Genomic DNA, 18834 nt, shown 5'->3' on the forward strand with positions numbered 1-18834 from the left:
CATAATGACTACAGCACCTTGTGCAATGAGAAGAAAACGTTGAAAACACGCATGGTTTGCGGCCCTCGAGGAATGCAGTTTGAGACCCCTGCTCTAAGGGATGCAGACTTTTTCCAGCACTGAGCACTGGTCATGTCGATCTTATTGTTGTATTGTAGAAAAGATTTACTTGCTTGTCAGTTCAGCCTCAGGAATCAATCTTTACATTCAATGACAGAAAGCAGAGGAAGACGTATAGTATGGGCTGGATCTTATGCATACATAAGGACAGACCCAATATTGGTAATCAGGTAAGGCAATCATTCCATTACTCTTGCTAGTGACTTAGGGGCCTCAAGCCAGTCACTCAGCTCAATTCATGTGGGCGGCTTGAGGTTTTTAGGACACTAAAGAGGAAATTGAGGGGTGGTTGCTTGCTAGAGGGATATAAATGTGCTACGGTATAGAGATGAACTTGCTTGGAAAACATTCGCCAATCTCAAATTCGATGCAAACGTAACTCATTCAGATTCAAGTTCAGATTCCTGAGCATTTTCCTTCAAAGTCAGCAAAATTCAATGTGTAAATGATTGTGTTCCTACTAATGTTTTTGTTAGGATTTGGCTAGGATTTGGTAGGGCAGCACGGTGGCTCAGTGGATAGCGCTGCAGCCTTGCAGAACCCAGCGTCCTGGGTTCTAATCCCACATTGGACAACAGCTGCAAGGAGTCCGTGTTTACTTGGGTTTTCTACCACATTCCAAAGACATACTGATAGGGAATTTACAATGTGAGCCCCATCAGGGACAGTGATGATAATGTGTGCAAAACTGTAAAGTGCTGCGGAATATGTTAGCGCTATATAAAAATAAAGATTATTATTAGGATAGAGTTGCTATATGATGTGTTTGATGAGGGGAGAGTATGGGGAGAGGTCAGAGAAGCTGCAGACTGTTATTTATTTATTGTTTTACTTTAATGTGTGGTGATTCCGGCAGCTAATCAGGGCACATAAACCATTTGCAATGTCCAGACACAAGGCTTCTGTTATTGGCTGCCGAAGTCACATGTTCCTCTCCATATAAAAAGCGGACATGTTGTTTTTTGCTCAATTTTGTCAGAGTAACAGCACAGAGAGACTGCTTCTACTGTTGCAAGTAGTCACATAGTTATATAGGTGGTTTATTGTCAGTTAGTCAAGCTATATAGAACCCTGTGTGAAATCAACCTTCCAGCATCTAACTCATTTGTGCTAATAGTATGGTGCAGTAAGAAGGCAACATTTCATAATCAAAATCATTTTGGCTAAAACTGTGCTGGGCTGGCATCTGGCCACATTTTATGATCAAAATTGATTTGGGATAATATTGTAGTGCAGCCACAAGTCCACATTTCATAATCAAAATCGTTTGGGCCAATAATGTAGTTCAGACACCAGTCCATATTTCATTATCAAAAGTGTTTGGGCTCATTCTCTGATGCAGGCACCAGGTCACATTTGATCATCAAAATCATTTGGGCTAATACTGTGATGCAGGCACTAGGCCACAATTCGTAATCAAAATCATTTGGGCTTATAATGTGGTGCAAGCACTAGTCCACAATTCATAATCAAAATCATTTAGGCTCATAATGTGGTACAGGTAACAGTCCACATTTGATATTCAAAATCATTGTGGCTAATACTGTGGTGCAGGCACCAGGCCATATTACATAATCAAAATCATTTGGGCTAATACTGTGGTGCAGGCACGAGTCCACATTTCATAATCAAAAAGTTAGGGCCAATACTGTGGTGAAGGCACCAGTTCACAATTCATAATCAAAATTATTTGGGCTAATGCGGTGGTGCAGGCGCCAGTACACATTTTATATTCAAAATCATTGGGGCTAATACTGTGGTGCAGGCACCAGGCCTCATTTCATAATGAAAATTGTTTGGGCTAATACTGTGGTGCAGGCAACAATCCACAATTCATAATCAAAATCGTTTGGGCTAATAATGTGGTGCAGACACCAGCACAAATTTCATAATCAAAATTGTTTGTGCTAATACTCTGGTGCACGCATCAGTCCACTTTAAATAATGAAAATCATGTTGGTTAATACTCTGGTACAGGCAGCAGTCCACATTCCAAAATCAAAATTGTTTGGGCTTGTACTGTGATGCAGGCACCGGTCCATATTTCATAATCAAAATAGTTTGGGCTAATACTGTGGTGCAGGCACCAGTCCACATTTCATAATATAAATCTTTTGTGCTAATACTGTGGTGTATGCACCAGTCCACATTTCATAATCACAGTGTGATTATCACCCGGTCCTCCAACACCGCTGAGATGAGGGCGGAGCTTCCTGCTTCCGGGGCCACTGTACCCCTGCACCCTATGTGCTGCTGTAGCCTGTGTCACACAGGGTACAGCAGCACATGGGGCACAGGGTACAGTAGTGTAGGGGGCAGAGGGTCCACTACTGTAGGGGGCACAAGGCACAGTAGTGTAGGGGGCACAGGGTACATTAGTTTGGGGAGCACAGCAGCACATGGGGCACAGCCTGTGCCTCATGTGCTGCTGTGTCTCCTACACTACTGTACCCTGTGCCCCATACACTAATGTACCCTGTGCCCCATTTGCTGCTGTACCCTGTGCCGCACAGGGTACAGCAGCACATGGGGCACAGGGTACATTGGTGTGGGAGTCACAGGGTACAGTAGTGTAGGGGGCACAGCAGCACATGGGGCACAGGGTACAGTGGTGTAGGAGGCACAGCAGCACATGATGTACAGGGTACAGTAGTGTAGGGGGCACAGCAGCACATGTGGCACAGGGTACAATATTGTAGGGGGAACAGGGTACAGTAGTATGGGGCACAGCAGCACATGCGCCACAGGGTACAGTAGTGTAGGGGGCAAAGCAGAACATGGGGCACAGGGTACAGTAGTGTAGGGGGCACAGGGTACAGTAGTGTAGGGGCACAGCAGAACATGGGGCACAGTGTACAGTAGTGTAGGGGGCACAGCAGAACATGGGGCACAGGTTACAGTAGTGTAGGGGGCACAGCTGTACATGGTGCACAGGGTATGGTAGTGTAGGGGGCACAGAAGCAGAGTACAGTAGGGTAGTGGGCACAGGGTACAGTAGTGTAGCGGGCACATGGGCACAGTAGTGTAGGGGGCATAGCAACACATGGGGCACAGGGTACAGGGTACAGTATTGTAGGGGGCACAGTAGCACAAGATACAGTAGCATAGGGGCCACAGCAGCACTTGCCCCCTGGTCACTACACAGATCAGAGAAGGGCGCTCAATACTCATTGTGCCGCCTCCGCCATTTTTCTCTTCCTCCTCCACCCACTCTTCTCGTTACATCAGTCCTCCGAGAAGCAGAGAGCACTGCCCCTGGTACAGCCACTCTTTCCCTGCAGCCACCAACAAGAGGCACCCGGTCCTCCAACACCGCTGAGATGAGGGCGGAGCTTCCTGCTTCCGGGGCCACTGTACCCCTGCAGCCACCAATGAGAGGTGCCAGGTCCTCCAGCACCACTGAGATGAGGGCAGAGCGTCCTTCTTCCGGGGCTGCTCTATCCCTGCAGCCACAAACAAGAGGAGCCCGGTCATCCAGCACCACAGATGAGGGCAGAGCATCCTGCTTCCGTGGGAAAAAAAGGTATTAAAAAAAACCCCCAACCTTGCTCAGGTGCCGCTGCCGCCCCCGCATCCTGGCGCCCTAGGCACGTGCCCTCAAGTGCCTAGTGGCAAATACGGCCCTGCACGTACCAACAATCCAGCTGGGTTAGAGTCATGGCACAGCCTGAAGTGCCTGGGAATTGTTTTGAGGACTGAAGTATCAATGACTTCCCTAGCTGCCACAATGTCTCTCACGTGTTCCCTTGTCCTGATGCGAAGTTCCCGGGATGTTAGGCCCACATAAATTAGATTACATGGGCACGTAGCATAATATACATCATATCTGGTGCTGCACGAAATATATGGTAGAATCCAGATGGAGACAGAATTTGGAGTCTCCGCATTTCAAAAAATAATTGTCAGACACCACTAAAGTGACATCAATTTCCACAGCGTATAAACAGTATAATGGGCCTCTGACACACCTTCTACTACAGACAACCCACCAGATAGAGACCCAAATTGGAGTCTCCATATTTCAAAACATAATTGTTAGACACCAATAAAGTGGCATCAATTTCCAAATTTCCAGAGTAGAAACAGTATAATAGGCTTTTGACACACCTTACAAGACAGGCAACCCACCAGATGGAGACCCAACTTGAAGTCTCCACTAGGGTTGAGCGACCTTTACTTTTATAGGATCGGGTCGGGTTTCACGAAACCCGACTTTTTCAAAAGTCGGGTCGAGTGAAATCGGCCGATCCTATAAAAAAGTCGGGGTCGGGGTCGGCCGAAACTCGAAACCCAATGCAGTGCATTGGGTTTCCAATGGTTCCCAGGGTCTGAAGGAGCGGAAACTCTCCTTCAGGCCCTGGGATCCATATTTAAGTGTAAAATAAAGAATTAAAATAAAAATATCGCTATACTTACCATCTGACGGGCCCTGGTACTAACCGGGAACCTTCCTTCCTTAGAATCAGCCTTCCAGGACCTCGCGGTGACGTCACGGTGACGAAGCAGGGCATGTCCGAGGGTGAGTATATACCTAATAGGAATATACTCACCCTTGGCTTCGTTCCGGCAGCCTTCCTTCCTAAGAATCAGCCCTTCCAGGACCTTCGGTGACGTCACGGTGACGTCGCGGCTTGTGATTGGTCGCGCGAGCGGTCACATGGGAGGCCGCGCGACCAATCACAAGCTGCGACGTCACCGTGACGTCACCGCGAGGTCCTGGAAGGCTGATTCTAAGGAAGGAAGGTTCCCGGTTAGTACCAGGGCCCGTCAGATGGTAAGTATAGCGATATTTTTTATTTTAATTCTTTATTTTACACTTAAATCTGAATTCCGATACCAATTCCCGATATCTTAAACATATCGGGAATCGGTATCGGAATTCCGATTCCAGATTCAGAAGATCGCCAACTTCATGGCCGACCCCACACAGGGGTCGGGTCGGGTTTCATGAAACCCGACTTTGCCAAAAGTCGGCGACTTCTGAAAATTGCCGACCCGTTTCGCTCAACCCTAGTCTCCACATTTGAAAAAATTGTTTGTAACATCAGCAGCAGTAGTAACATCAGGCACACAAGACACCACAAAGATGGCACAGACTGCAATAATGCAGGATCAATGCATGACACTAAAAATGACACCATCGCCTAGTCTGCCCAGTCTGCGACCGGGTTGCAAATTCATTGGAGATCCTTGACTTCATTTTGATGAAAGTTAGCTGGTGTACACTTTCAGGCAACAACTTATCCATCAAGACAGCACCAGCAGCGCTAAAGATACGTTCTGAGAAGCGGAAGCAAAACGTGCATTGGAGTGGTGTTTGCAGGGGCAGTGGCGTCTTCACACTGGTTGGTATGGTGGTTTTCTTGTGTACACCAATTATTGATTTTCCTAAAGCACTGGCTATTGTTATTATTCTTTCATTGGTGTTGTATTAATTGTTTTTTGCACATTTGATGCTTTGTTAATGAAGTTCACTTTATATATATATGCACCTATTTTTTATCTGCACATTAATTTTGCTCATGAAATGTTTTTAATTATAATATTTATATGCACGTGCACTTTGGTAAATCAATAATTAATTTTATTAGATCGTGAAAAATTTATAGACACAGTTTTTTAGTATATTTGCACATTATTTCTTATCTTATCACATGTGTTTTTATAAAAAGGCAATTCCTGTTTAGTTTAATTTTTGGTGTACAGATCACCACTATTTATTTGATATTCAATTAATTATTATTCTACTGATCACTAGTGTTGAGTAGTGTTGAGCATTCCGATACCGCAAGTATCGGGTATCGGCCGATACTTGTGGGTATCGGAATTCCGATACCGAGATCCGATACTTTTGTGGTATCGGGTATCGGTATCGAAACAACATTAATGTGTAAAATTAAGAATTCAAATAAAAAATATTGCTATACTCACCTCTCCGACGCAGCCTGGACCTCACCGAGGGAACCGGCAGCGTTCTTTGCTTAAAATGCGCGCTTTTCCTTCCTTCCGTGACGTCACGGCTTGTGATTGGTCGCGTGCCGCCCATGTGGCCGCGACGCGACCAATCACAGCAAGCCGTGACGTAATTTTCAGGTCCTCAATGCCTAATTCTAGGCATTCAGGAATTTAAAATTACGTTCCGGCTTGTGATTGGTCGCGTCGCGGTCACATGGGCGACGCGACCAATCACAAGCCGTGACGTCACGGGAGGCAGGAGACGCGCGCATTTTTAAAATTACATCACGGCTTGTGATTGGTTGCGTGCCGCCCATGTGACCGCGACGCGACCAATCACAGCAAGCCGTGACGTAATTTCAGGTCCTCAATGCAGAAATAGGCATCAGGACCTGAAATTACGTCACGGCTTGCTGTGATTGGTCGCGTCGCGGTCACATGGGCGGCACGCAACCAATCACAAGCCGTGACGTAATTTTAAAAATGCGCGCGTCTCCTGCCTCCCGTGACGTCACGGCTTGTGATTGGTCGCGTCGCCCATGTGACCGCGACGCGACCAATCACAAGCCGGAACGTAATTTTAAATTCCTGAATGCCTAGAATTAGGCATTGAGGACCTGAAAATTACGTCACGGCTTGCTGTGATTGGTCGCGTCGCGGCCACATGGGCGGCACGCGACCAATCACATGCCGTGACGTCACGGAAGGAAGGAAAAGCGCGCATTTTAAGCAAAGAACGCTGCCGGTTCCCTCGGTGAGGTCCAGGCTGCGTCGGAGAGGTGAGTATAGCAATATTTTTTATTTTAATTCTTTATTTTACACATTAATATGGATCCCAGGGCCTGAAGGAGAGTTTCCTCTCCTTCAGACCCTGGGAACCATCAGGGATACCGTCCAATACTTGAGTCCCATTGACTTGTATTGGTATCGGGTATCGGTATCGGATTAGATCCGATACTTTGCCGGTATCGGCCGATACTTTCCGATACCGATACTTTCAAGTATCGGACGGTATCGCTCAACACTAGTGTTGAGCATTCCGATACCGCAAGTATTGGGTATCGGCCGATATTCGCGGTATCGGAATCCCGATACCAAGTTCCAATACTTTCAGTGTATCGGAAACTGGATTTGGAAATTCCCATCATGCAAACTCCCGTTTTTTTATGAATCAGCCAAAGAGGAATGATTTGAAGTGTGGGCACATCCTGTTCTGCATGGTGGGCACGTAACTACTGGCATGGCTGTGACTGGCTGCTGAAATGATGTCACGACGCCCTTTAAAAGTCGCCGCCGCCATTTTGTGCTCACTCTGCTGTGAATTTAGTCAGGGACAGGATGCTGTGTTCTGACTGAGGGCCAGTTTAGAGATTGCGATTTGCTTCTTTGTGCTTAATTAAGGCTAAATCAGCAACCGCTGTGTGTTCACCTTGCTTTTGCCTTGCAGCGCTGTTCACAACTGTCTGCAAGGTCTGTGTGTGAGTGCAGCTCACTCTACTGTCTGTCCATAGCCACAGCCGGTTTTGGTCAGCTCAGGGTGCTTCACTGCCTCATACTGCTAAATCCTTTTTTTTTTTTTTTTGGAATTAGTGCAGCCTGCTGCACATTTTTTCAAATATATCCTATATTAGTGGCTTTCCATCTGTATCCTGCTAGATTGTGGAAAATCACTATATAGGATTAGATAGAGTAGCTTTGTTTGGCCTTGCAGCGCCGTTCGCGGCTGTCTGCACGGTCTGTGTGAGTGCAGCCCACTCTGCAGTCTGTCCGCAGCCACAGCCAGTTGTGTTCAGCTCAGTGCGTCACTGCCTCATACTGCTAAATCCTTTTTTTTTTTTTTTTTTTTGCAATTAGTGCAGCCAGCTGCACCTTTTTTCAATAATATCCTATTAGTGTCTTTCCATACGTATCCCGCTAGATTGTGGAAAAACACTATATAGGATTAGATAGAGGAGCTTTGTTTGGCCTTGCAGCACCGTTCGCGGCTGTCTGCATGGTCTGTGTGAGTGCAGCTCACTCTGCAGTCTGTCCGCAGCCACAGCCGGTTGTGTTCAGCTCAGAGTACTTCACTGCCTCATACTGCTAAATCCTTTTTTTTTTTTTTTGCAATTAGTGCAGCCAGCTGCACCTTTTTTCAGTAATATCCTATTAGTGTCTTTCCATACGTATCCCACTAGATTGTGGAAAAACACTATATAGGATTAGATAGAGGAGCTTTGCTTGGCCTTGCAGCACCGTTCAAGGCTGTCTGCACGGTCTGTGTGTGAGTACTGCACTCACTTTGTAGTGTCTGTTCTGCGAAACAAACCCAAAGTTCATCAAACACTCCACTTTACTGTTGTGTAGGCCACATAAGCTTATAATAAAGTCTAGTCCACACTCCATAAAATAAGTGTTTCTTATACCTGTTAGCAGCTGTTCAGGAATAAGCACACTAAGCCGAACTTTTCTGCCTATCTTTATCACTCAGTCTATCACGATGAAGAAAGCAGGGAGTAAGGCACGTGGGCATGGGCATGGAGCAGGGAGAGGACATGGCGATTCTGCGCCAGCTGCGGGCACCGGTGACTCATCATCCCCCAGTTTCAGCAGGGAGCAGACCTTCATGCGCAGCTTTGTCAGAGCTCGCCGTACCCCGCTGCTGCGGGACGAACAAATTGAAGCCGTTGTCGGATGGATGGCAGCTAACGCATCGACTTCAATTAGTGCCACATCCTCTCAGGCACAGAGCACTGAAGAGCAACCATCTGTCTCTTCACCACCTGCCAAATTGCCCAGGCAGTCAGAGAGCCCAGGACAGGAGCCATCTCTACTTCTGTTCTCTGAATCTCTTGGCTTGGAAACAGGGGGCCAGCCAAGCAGCATTAGAGAATCAGAAGAAGAGGCTGTATGCAGTGATGCCCAACAGCTTTGTCTCTCTGAATCAGAAGAGGTGGGTGGGACACTGCCTCCGGTTACAACTTCTCAGTACGCATCAGATGATGAGACTCAGGTGCCAGTTTCTGGTGTGTACTGTGCTGCCGAGACTACCCAGGCGAAGCAGTTGGTTGAGGGTAGCATAGATGATGAGGTCCTCGACCCATCATGGCATGAGAAACAGGAAGGTGGTGGGAGCAGCTCTGAGGAAGAGATTCCCCGAACGGCTGGGAGAGGGAGGGGGAAGACTGCGGCACCTGGAGCCTCCACTTCGGCACCCATTAGGAGCATGCCTCTTCCAAAAGCCAAAGCGGGCGCTCCCAAGAGTTGCAGTGCCTAGTCCTTTTTTGACACAGTTGCAGATGACATTTGTTTTGTCAAATGGAAGCTGTGTAGTCAGAGGTAGAAATGTCAGCAACCTCAATACCTCAAACATGCGGAAACATGTGCGGACCAAGCACGCGGTGGAGTTACAAAAACACACTGAAGACCTAGGCCAACCTACAGCGGCACCTACCACCTCTTCAGCTAGTGTTGTTGCCTCTTCCTCCAGCTCACACACTGCTGGTTCGGCTTCCTCACAGGATCGCCATGGAAGAACTTCTGGCACTGTTGTCCAGAGACCCAGTGTAATTCCACCCACAGCACCACGTTCCCAGTCATCCTCACACTCCCTGCCCAGTCTACAGCCATCAGTAGCACAGGTATGGGAGAAAAGGTGGCATTCTCGGCAAACCACCCACGAGCACAGGCTCTGAATGCAGGCATTGCCAAACTTCTGTCACTGGAAATGCTCTCATTCAGGCTGGTAGAGACTGACAGCTTCCGTAACTTGATGGCATTGGCAGTCCCACAATACAATGTGCCCAGCCACTTTTATTTCAGCAGGCAAGCCGTCCCTGCCCTGCAAAAGCATGTGGAGGCAAACATCAAACATGCGCTACTAAACGCCGTTAGTAGCAAGGTCCACCTCACCACCGATGCGTGGACCAGTCACCATGGAAAGGGATGATACCTTTCCCTCACTGCCCATTGGGTCAATGTTGTGGAGTCGGGTACAGACATGGCGAGTGGCGCTGTACATGTACTGCCAACGCCAAGGATTGCAGGAATCCAGTCTGTGCACATAGACTCCGCCTCATACTCCAGTTCCTCAGAATCATCGCTGCAGGAGCCATCACAGTCTACCTACACCTTGACCCGTGAACGCTTACCTGTTACAACCAATATGAGCACAGCTGTGGCCAAATGTCAACAGGCCGTACTTAAATTAATTTCTTTGGGGAATCGAAGCCACACAGCGCAGGAGCTCTGGAATGCCATCAAGCAGGAGAGCGACAAGTGGTTTGCACCAGCGAATCTCCAGACAGGCATGGTAGTGTGTGACAATGGCCGAAATCTGGTGGCAGCTCTGGCCCTTGGCAACCTCACTCACATCCCATGTCTGGCACATGTGCTCAATTTGGTTATGCAGAGTTTTCTGAGGGACTATCTGGATCTTGATGCACTGCTGCACAAGGTCCGCCTTGAGTGTGCTCACTTGCGGCGTTCCAGCATGGCCAGATTGCGCATTGCAAGTCTGCAGCACCGATTCTGTCTTCCGGAACATCGCATCATATGTGACCTCCCCACCAGGTGGAATTCCACATTACATATGTTGGAGCGGTTGTGTGAGCAGCAGCCAGCAGTAATGGAGTACCAGCTGCATCAGGTGCAAAAAAGTCACAGTGCGCGCCGTTCAGACTTCACAACCACTGAGTGGGCCACTATGAAGGACATCTGCCAGGTTTTGCGGGCCTTTGATGAATCCACGTGGATGGCGAGTGCAGATGATGCACTAGTCAGCATGACTGTCCCCCTTATCTGCCTGCTTGAAAGAACCCTGCAAGCGCTAAGGGATGAGGTGGTGGAAGAGGTTGAGGATGAGGAGTCAGAAATGCCATCGGCTTCTGGACAGTCTGCGCAACGTGGTTCCTCACAAAGGAATAGGCAGGGGACCTTTTGTGAGGAGGATGAGGAGGAGTCAATGGAGGAAGAAGACATCTTTCCAGAGGAGGGAGTTACACAACTCTCCAGTAGTCAGTATGTAGAGCAAGGGTGGGGTGATGCAGAGTAGGCAGACATCACGCCTTAAGCAGGGGGCAGCGTTTCTTGGCCAGTTGGCAGTCTGCAGCACATGGTTGAGTTCATGCTGCAGTGCCTGAGAAATGACCGCCGCATCGCCCACATTCTTACCACGGCTGATTATTGGGTGTACACCCTCCTCGACCCGCGCTACAGGGACAATTTGCAAACCCTCATACCACCGTTGCAGCGGGAGCGTAAAATGCGGCTGTACCAAGACACACTGGTGCAGTCCATCATCTTCTCCAGTCCAATCGAGAGAAGTGCTGTGCCTGCTACTGCTAGTGCTTTACAAAGCAGCTCTGTGCGTAGAGACAGTGGAGGAATCTCTGCACAAAGAGGTAGCAGAAGCAGTGGCCCAGCATAAGCCAAGACCAGTCTGATCCAACAGTGGCAAAGTTTTGTGTGCCTGCCACAAATGTCTACACCATCACTGACGGTGACGGATCCAGTCAGCAGGAGGCCACGTTTCCGTCAGATGGTGACAGACTACATGTCTTGCACTCTCAGCGTACTCCCAGATGGCTCTTCCCCATTCAAGTTTTGGGTCTCTAAGCTGGATTCATGGCCAGAGCTTAGCCAGTATGTATTGGAGGTGCTGGCTTGCCCTGCTGCCAGTGTATTATCGGAACGCGTCTTTAGTGCTGCAGGTGGTATACTAACAGACCGTCACATGTGACTATCAACCGATAACTATGACCGGCTTACTTTTTTGAAAATGAACAAGGCCTGAATCTTACAGGAATTTGCCACTCCTCTTACCGATTAAATAATTGGTTGCCAACAGTATCGAGGTCTCCAGCTGTGTTCATGTTTCAACCACTTGAACTTTAATCCCTGGGCTCCAACACCGCCAGTTGCAGCCCGGAAGTGCCGGCTGCACAGACAACACATGATCCCCTGCTGTGTATCCGGCAACGTGTCCAGCGAACGCCACACTGGCACTACAACAGCAATTAAAGGGAACTTGTCCCCCCCAGGCATCTGTAACTGAAAGAGCCACCTTGTGTAGCACAAATGCTGCACAAGGAGCAGGTGGCTCCTTTAGTTCTGCTTCTTGCACATGCTGCACTTAACACTTATAAAATATGTGTCCCCTCATACCGTGAAACCGTCCCGTAGGTGGGACTTTCCTTTGCTATGAGAATGTAGCACAGCCGGCATTCATACCCCCATGGTGCCGAGCGCCTCCTCCTCAGCGTTGTTTGCATCTGTCCCGGAGCCTGAGCTGGTATGTTTAACCTTGGGCATGCACAGTTAGCACAGCCCATCTTCTGACATCATTTGATGTCATGCTGCCTGTGCCTGTGCAGGCACGCTGCCAGAGGTCACGCCCCACAGTGTCTTCTGATTTTGTCACACTGTGGGGCTGGGATTCCTGGGCATGCACAGTGCATATCTTCGCCTCTCCCTCTTCTCCCTCTGCCTTCTACAGACAGTGTGGCGTCAGCTGATCCCAATTCACATGCCACGGCTGTGACGCCGCACACTCTGAAGAAGGCGGATGGAGAGTAGTGAGAGGCGAAGATATGCACTGCGCATGCCCAGGAATCCCAGCCCTGCAGTGGGACTAAATCAGAAGACACTGCGAGGCGGTTTCTCGGGCGGTGCGGCCGCACATGCACAGTTACTATGACACCAAATGATATTAGAAGACGGGCAGTGCTAACTGCGCATGGCCAAGGTTTAACATAACAGCGCGAGCTCCGTGACAGATTCAAGCAATGCCAATGAGGCGGCGCCCGGCGTCATGGGGGTGTGAATGCCGGCTGTGCTGCATCTCATCACGACGGAAAGTAACACCTGTGGGACGGTATCACGGTATCAGGGGACACATTTTGTAAGTGTTTAGTTCACCATGTGCAAGGAGCATAATCAAAAGAACCACCTTGTCCTTGTGCACCATTAGTACTGCACAAGTTGGCTCTTTCAGTTGCTAACGCATGGGGGGGTTAAAGGTTCACTTTCAACTTGATCCAATAAGGCCTCGGCCTACACTCAGCTCCTCCGGCTGTCCCTGAGCTCTAACACCGCTAGTTAGTGCCTGGAAGTGCTGGCTGCACAGTTAACACTTGCTGCCGTGTTATTAGGTTTTGCCAGATACACAGCTGGGAATCAGCTGACGTTACTGAAACCCATCTGCTCCTCCTGCTGTCCCTGGGCTCTAACACCGTCAGTTGGTGCCTGGAAGTGCTGTCCGCACAGTCAACAGTCGCTACTCTGTTATTGGGGTTCAGTAACATCAGCTGTTCCCAGCTGTGTATCTGGCAAAACCTATCTGCTCCTCCTGCTGTCCCTGGGCTCTAACACCGTCAGTTGGTGCCTGGAAGTGCTGTCCGCACAGTCAACAGTCGCTCCTCTGTTATTGGGGTTCAGTAACATCAGCTGTTCCCCAGCTGTGTGTGCGGCAATACCTCAAATCTGCTCCTCCTGCTTTCCCTGGGCTCTAACACCGCTAGTTGGTGCCTGGAAGTGCTGGCTGCACAGTTAACACTTGCTGCCGTGTTATTGGGTTTCAGTAACGTCAGCTGATTCCCAGCTGTGTATCTGGCAAAACCTATCTGCTCCTCCTGCTGTCCCTGGGCTCTAACACCGTCAGTTGGTGCCTGGAAGTGCTGTCCGCACAGTCAACAGTCGCTCCTCTGTTATTGGGGTTCAGTAACGTCAGCTGTTCCCCAGCTGTGTGCAGCAATACCTCAAATCTGCTCCTCCTGCTGTCCTTGGGCTCTAACACCGCTAGTTGGTGCCTGGAAGTGCTGGCTGCACAGTTAACACTTGCTGCCGTGTTATTAGGTTTTGCCAGATACACAGCTGGGAATCAGCTGACGTTACTGAAACCCATCTGCTCCTCCTGCTGTCCCTGGGCTCTAACACCATCAGTTGGTGCCTGGAAGTGCTGTCCGCACAGTCAACAGTCGCTACTCTGTTATTGGGGTTCAGTAACATCAGCTGTTCCCCTGCTGTGTAGCTGGCAACATGTCCAGCAAAAGCCACGCTGGCACACTAACAGACATTCAAATGCCTCCAGTGCAGGCTTCGGCCTACACACTGCTCCTCCTGCTGTCCCTTGGCTCCAACACCGCTGGTTGCTGCCAGGAAGTGCTGTTTGCACAGAGCCAAACACCTCGCCAATGTGTTAGTGAGGTTCAGTAATGCCTGCTGCTCCCCTGCTGTGTATCCGGCAACGTATCATGCGACCGCCACGCTGGCACACAAACAGACATTTAAATGCCTCCAGTGCACGCTTCAGCCTACACTCTGCTCCTCCTGCTGTCCCTGGGCTCCAACACCGCTGGTTGCTGCCCGGAAGTGCTGTTTGCACGGAGCCAAACACCTGGCCAATGTGTTAGTAGGGTTCAGTAACGCCTGCTGCTCCCCTGCTGTGTATCCGGCAACGTGTCATGCGACCGCCACACTGGCACACTAACAGACATTCAAATGCCTCCAGTGCAGGCTTCGGCCTACACTCTGCTTCTCCTGCTGTCCCTGGGCTCCAACACCGCTGGTTGCTGCCCGGTAGTGCTGTTTGCACAGAGCCACACACCTCACCAATGTGTTAGTGGGGTTCAGTAAGGCCTGCTGCTCCCCTGCTGTGTATCCGGCAACGTGTCATGCGACCGCCATGCTGGCACACTAACAGACATTCAAATGCCTCCAGTGCAGGCTTCGGCCTACACTCTGCTCCTCCTGCTGTCCCTGGGCTCCAACACCGCTGGTTGCTGCCCGGAAGTGCTGTTTGCACAGAGCCAAACACCTCGCCAATGTGTTAGTGGGGTTCAGTAACGCCTGCTGCTCCCCTGCTGTGTATCCAGCAACGTGTCATGCGACCGCCACGGTGGCACACTAACAGACATTCAAATGCCTCCAGTGCAGGCTTCGGCCTACACTCTGCTCCTCCTGCTGTCCCTGGGCACCAACACCGCTGGTTGCTGCCTGGAAGTGCTGTTTGCACAGAGCCAAACACCTTGCCAATGTGTTGATGGGGTTCAGTAATGCCTGCTGCTCCCCTGCTGTGTATCCGGCAACGTGTCATGCGACCGCCACGCTGGCACAACTACTGAAATTTAAGGGAACCTGCCCCCCCCCCAGGCATTTGTTACTGAAAGAGCCACCTTGTGCAGCAGTAATGCTGCACAAGGAAAAGGTGCCTCTTTTTGTTGTGCTCCTTGCACACGCTGAACCTAACACTTATGAAATGTGTCCCCTCACACCGTTAAACCGTCCCCTAGGTGGTACTTTCCTTTGTAATGTGACGCAGCACAGCCGTCATTCCTACCCCCTTGGTGCCGAGCGCCGCCTCCTCAGCGTTGTTTGATTCTGTCACGGAGCCTGCGCTGTTATGTTATCCCTTGGCCAGGCGCACTTAGCGCTGCCCGTCTTCTGACATCATTTAGTGTCAGGCTGGCTGCGCCTGTGCGGCCGCGCTGCCCGAGATCATGCCTCTCAGTGTCGTCTAATGTAATCCAACTGCGGGCCTGGGATCCATGGGCATGCGCAGTGCATATCCTCGCCTCTCACTCCCCTCCCTCTGGCTTCTTCAGACTGTGCGGCGTCAGTTGATCCGCAATAGCATGCCACGGCCGTGAAGCGCGATCTGCGCTATTCTCAGCTTTCTCGCTGGCGGCGGCCATCTTCCTGAGGCCGTGCGTGCACAGATGGAGCGCTCTGCTGCCTGGTGCTTCAGGAAAATGGCCGCGGGATGCCGCATGTGCGCAGATGGGGATCGCGGCGGCCATTTTCCTGAAGCCGAGTTCGCATCTCGAAAAAGCGGAGAATAGCGCAGATCGCGCTCTTTTTCTTCAGCTGCGCAGTGCATTCCCCTGTTGGGCATGCACAAACCACTACGCCACCAACGGAAAGATAAGCAAGATCTGGGGGAGAAAAAACGATTTCACCACGCCCATTTGACCAGACCACCTTGATTGATTCAGCAGCATAGGTGGGGAATCAGGGTACACAAAATATACTATTGTCCAGCACAGCTCAGGCCCTATTTAGTGGTATTTTTATCTCATACTGAAAAAACGGGGTGACAGGTTCCCTTTAAAGCTAATAATAAAGGAATAAAAAATAAATTATATATATATATATATATATATATATATATATATATATATATATATAAAATAAAATGATTACTATGTATGTGCAGGGCAGGGCATGTCCAACTGATTGGTGATCAGTAGTGTTGAGCGATACCTTCCGATATTTGAAAGTATCGGTATCGGATTGGATCGGCCGATATCGGCAAAATATCGGATCTCGCCGATATGGATACCCGATACCAATACAAGTCAATGGGAGCAAAATATCAGAATTAAAATAAACCCTTTATTTCCTTGTAGGTTCATTCTACATGAAGGAAAACAACTAAGAATAATGTAGGATGTATTGTGGGAGGTGGCGGAGACATTAAAGGCATATAGGTTTAGCCCAATCAAATAGAATAGCAGGAATTTTAATTTTTTTTTTAAGACGTTCGGAGTTACAAAGATATTGACTATGTTAAGATTTTTTTTATTTTGGCAGATATTGATGTTTCGCTACTTCAATGCCCTTCTCCCACACTTTCTTCTTCATCATCCTCAGCAGCAGCATCTTTGACATCAACTTCTTCTTCACCTTATTCATCTTCTTCTTCATCTTCTACCTATTTTTTTTTGTTTGTTACATTCTTCATATTCTTTTTATTAAACTGTTATTCTTCTTCATATTCTACTTCTTCATCATATTCTTATTTGTGACAGGCATTCCTGTAGTTGTTATCTATAAAAGTTTGAAGATTACACCTTCCGTTCTGCCTGTCACAAAAGAGTTACAACAGGATTTGTCCGCGTTCAGTTTGGCCTGCAGCAGCAGGCTTTATCCAGGGGCACCACGAGGAGGAACGGACTCACCCCCCATACACTGCTTAGTCTTCTTCTGCTTATAATTTAGATAATATCTTTTGCTCAGATTTTTAGTCTCATGCTTAATGTTCTTCTGCTCTTTGTTCTGCAGCTTCTTGTTCTTCTGCTTCTCGGTCTTCCGGGTCATCGTCTCGAGGGTCATCGTCTCCAGGGTCGTCGTCGTCATCGGGGTGGTCTTCAGGGTTGTCGTCTCAGGGGTTGTCATCTCTGGTGTCGTTGTCATCATAGGGGTGGTCTTCAGGGTCATCGTCTTTAGGGTCTTGCACTTGGAAATGTAGCAGAAGGTACAAGAAGGCTGAGAAAATGCCGAGAACCAGCTGATGGAACTGGAACTCAGAGGGCTACCCGAAGGTCCAAGAGCCAATGGAACTACCAAGGACCAGCTGACGTTACTGGAACCCGGTTACTAAGCAGGAGGTACCCGTGCCAGAAAGCACTACCAAGGACCACCTGACGTTGGTGGAACTCGGATACCCAGAAGGAGGCACCTAAGCCAAAGGCTCTGCCCGGAACCAGCTGACGGTACTGGAACCAGGATAGGGAGCAGAAGGTACAAGAGCAAAAGACACTGCCGAGAACCAGCTGACGGTACTGGAACCCGGATGGGTAGCCGAAGGTCCAAGAGCCAATGGAACTACCGAGGACCAGCTGACGTTACTGGAACCCGGTTACAAAGCAGGAGGTACCCGTGCCAGAAAGCACTACCAAGGACCACCTGACGGTGGAACTCGGATACCCAGAAGGAGGCACCTAAGCCAAAGGCTCTGCCTGGAACCAGCTGATGGTACTGGAACCAGGATGGGGACCTATTCAAGATTGTCATCCTAGAGCCCCAACTAGCGGTGTTGGAGCAAAGGGTCAGCAGGGAGAGCAGAGTGTAGGCCGAAGCCTGCACGGGAGGCAGCTTAGTGTCTGTTGTGTCTGCGTGGCGTTTGCAGGACACGTTGCTGGCTACACAGCAGGGGCACAGCTGCACGGCGGCAAGTGGGTTGCTGCGTGTCATTACGAAGGAAAGTCACATCTCCGGGACGGTTGAACGGTATCAGGGGAAACATATTATAAGTGTTTAGTTCAGCGTGTGCAAGGAGTAAAACTAAAAGCCACCTTGTCCAAATGCAGCATTAGAGCTGCACAAGGTGGCTCTTTTAGTTACAAACACCTGGGGGGCAGGTTCCCTTACATTTTTGTTGTAGTGTCCGCGTAGCGTTTGCAGGACACGTTGCCGGCTACACAGCAGGGGCTCCGGGAACCAATTGGCGGTGTTGAAGCCCAGGGACAGCAGGATGAGCAGAGGAGCAGAGTGTAGGCCGAAGCCTGCACTGGAGGCAGCTTTGTGTCTGCGTTGCGTTTGCACGACACGTTGCCGGCTACACAGCAGGGGCACAGGTGGCGTTACTGAACCCCACTGATACATTGACGGGTGTTTTTCTCTGTGCAGCCAGCACTCCCGGGCACCAACTGGTGGTGTTGAAGCCAAGGGACAGCAGGAGGAGCAGAGGAGCAGAGTGTAGGCCGAAGCCTGCACTGGAGGCAGCTTTGTGTCTGCGTGGCGTTTGCAGGACACGTTGCCGGCTACACAGCAGGGGAACAGCTGGCGTTACTGAACCCCACTGACACATTGACGGGTGTTTTTCTCTGTGCAGCCAGCACTTCCGGGCACCAACTGGCAGTGTTAGAGCCCAGGGTCAGCAGGAGAAGCAGAGTGTAGGCCGAAGCCTGCACTGGAGCAAGTTGAAAGGGAACCTTTAACCCCCCCAGGCGTTTGTTGCTGAAAGAGCCATCTTGTACAGCACTAATGCTGCAAAAGGAA

This window comes from Ranitomeya variabilis, chromosome 1 (genome assembly GCF_051348905.1).
Source record: "Ranitomeya variabilis isolate aRanVar5 chromosome 1, aRanVar5.hap1, whole genome shotgun sequence".
Taxonomy (NCBI): Eukaryota; Metazoa; Chordata; class Amphibia; order Anura; family Dendrobatidae; genus Ranitomeya; species Ranitomeya variabilis.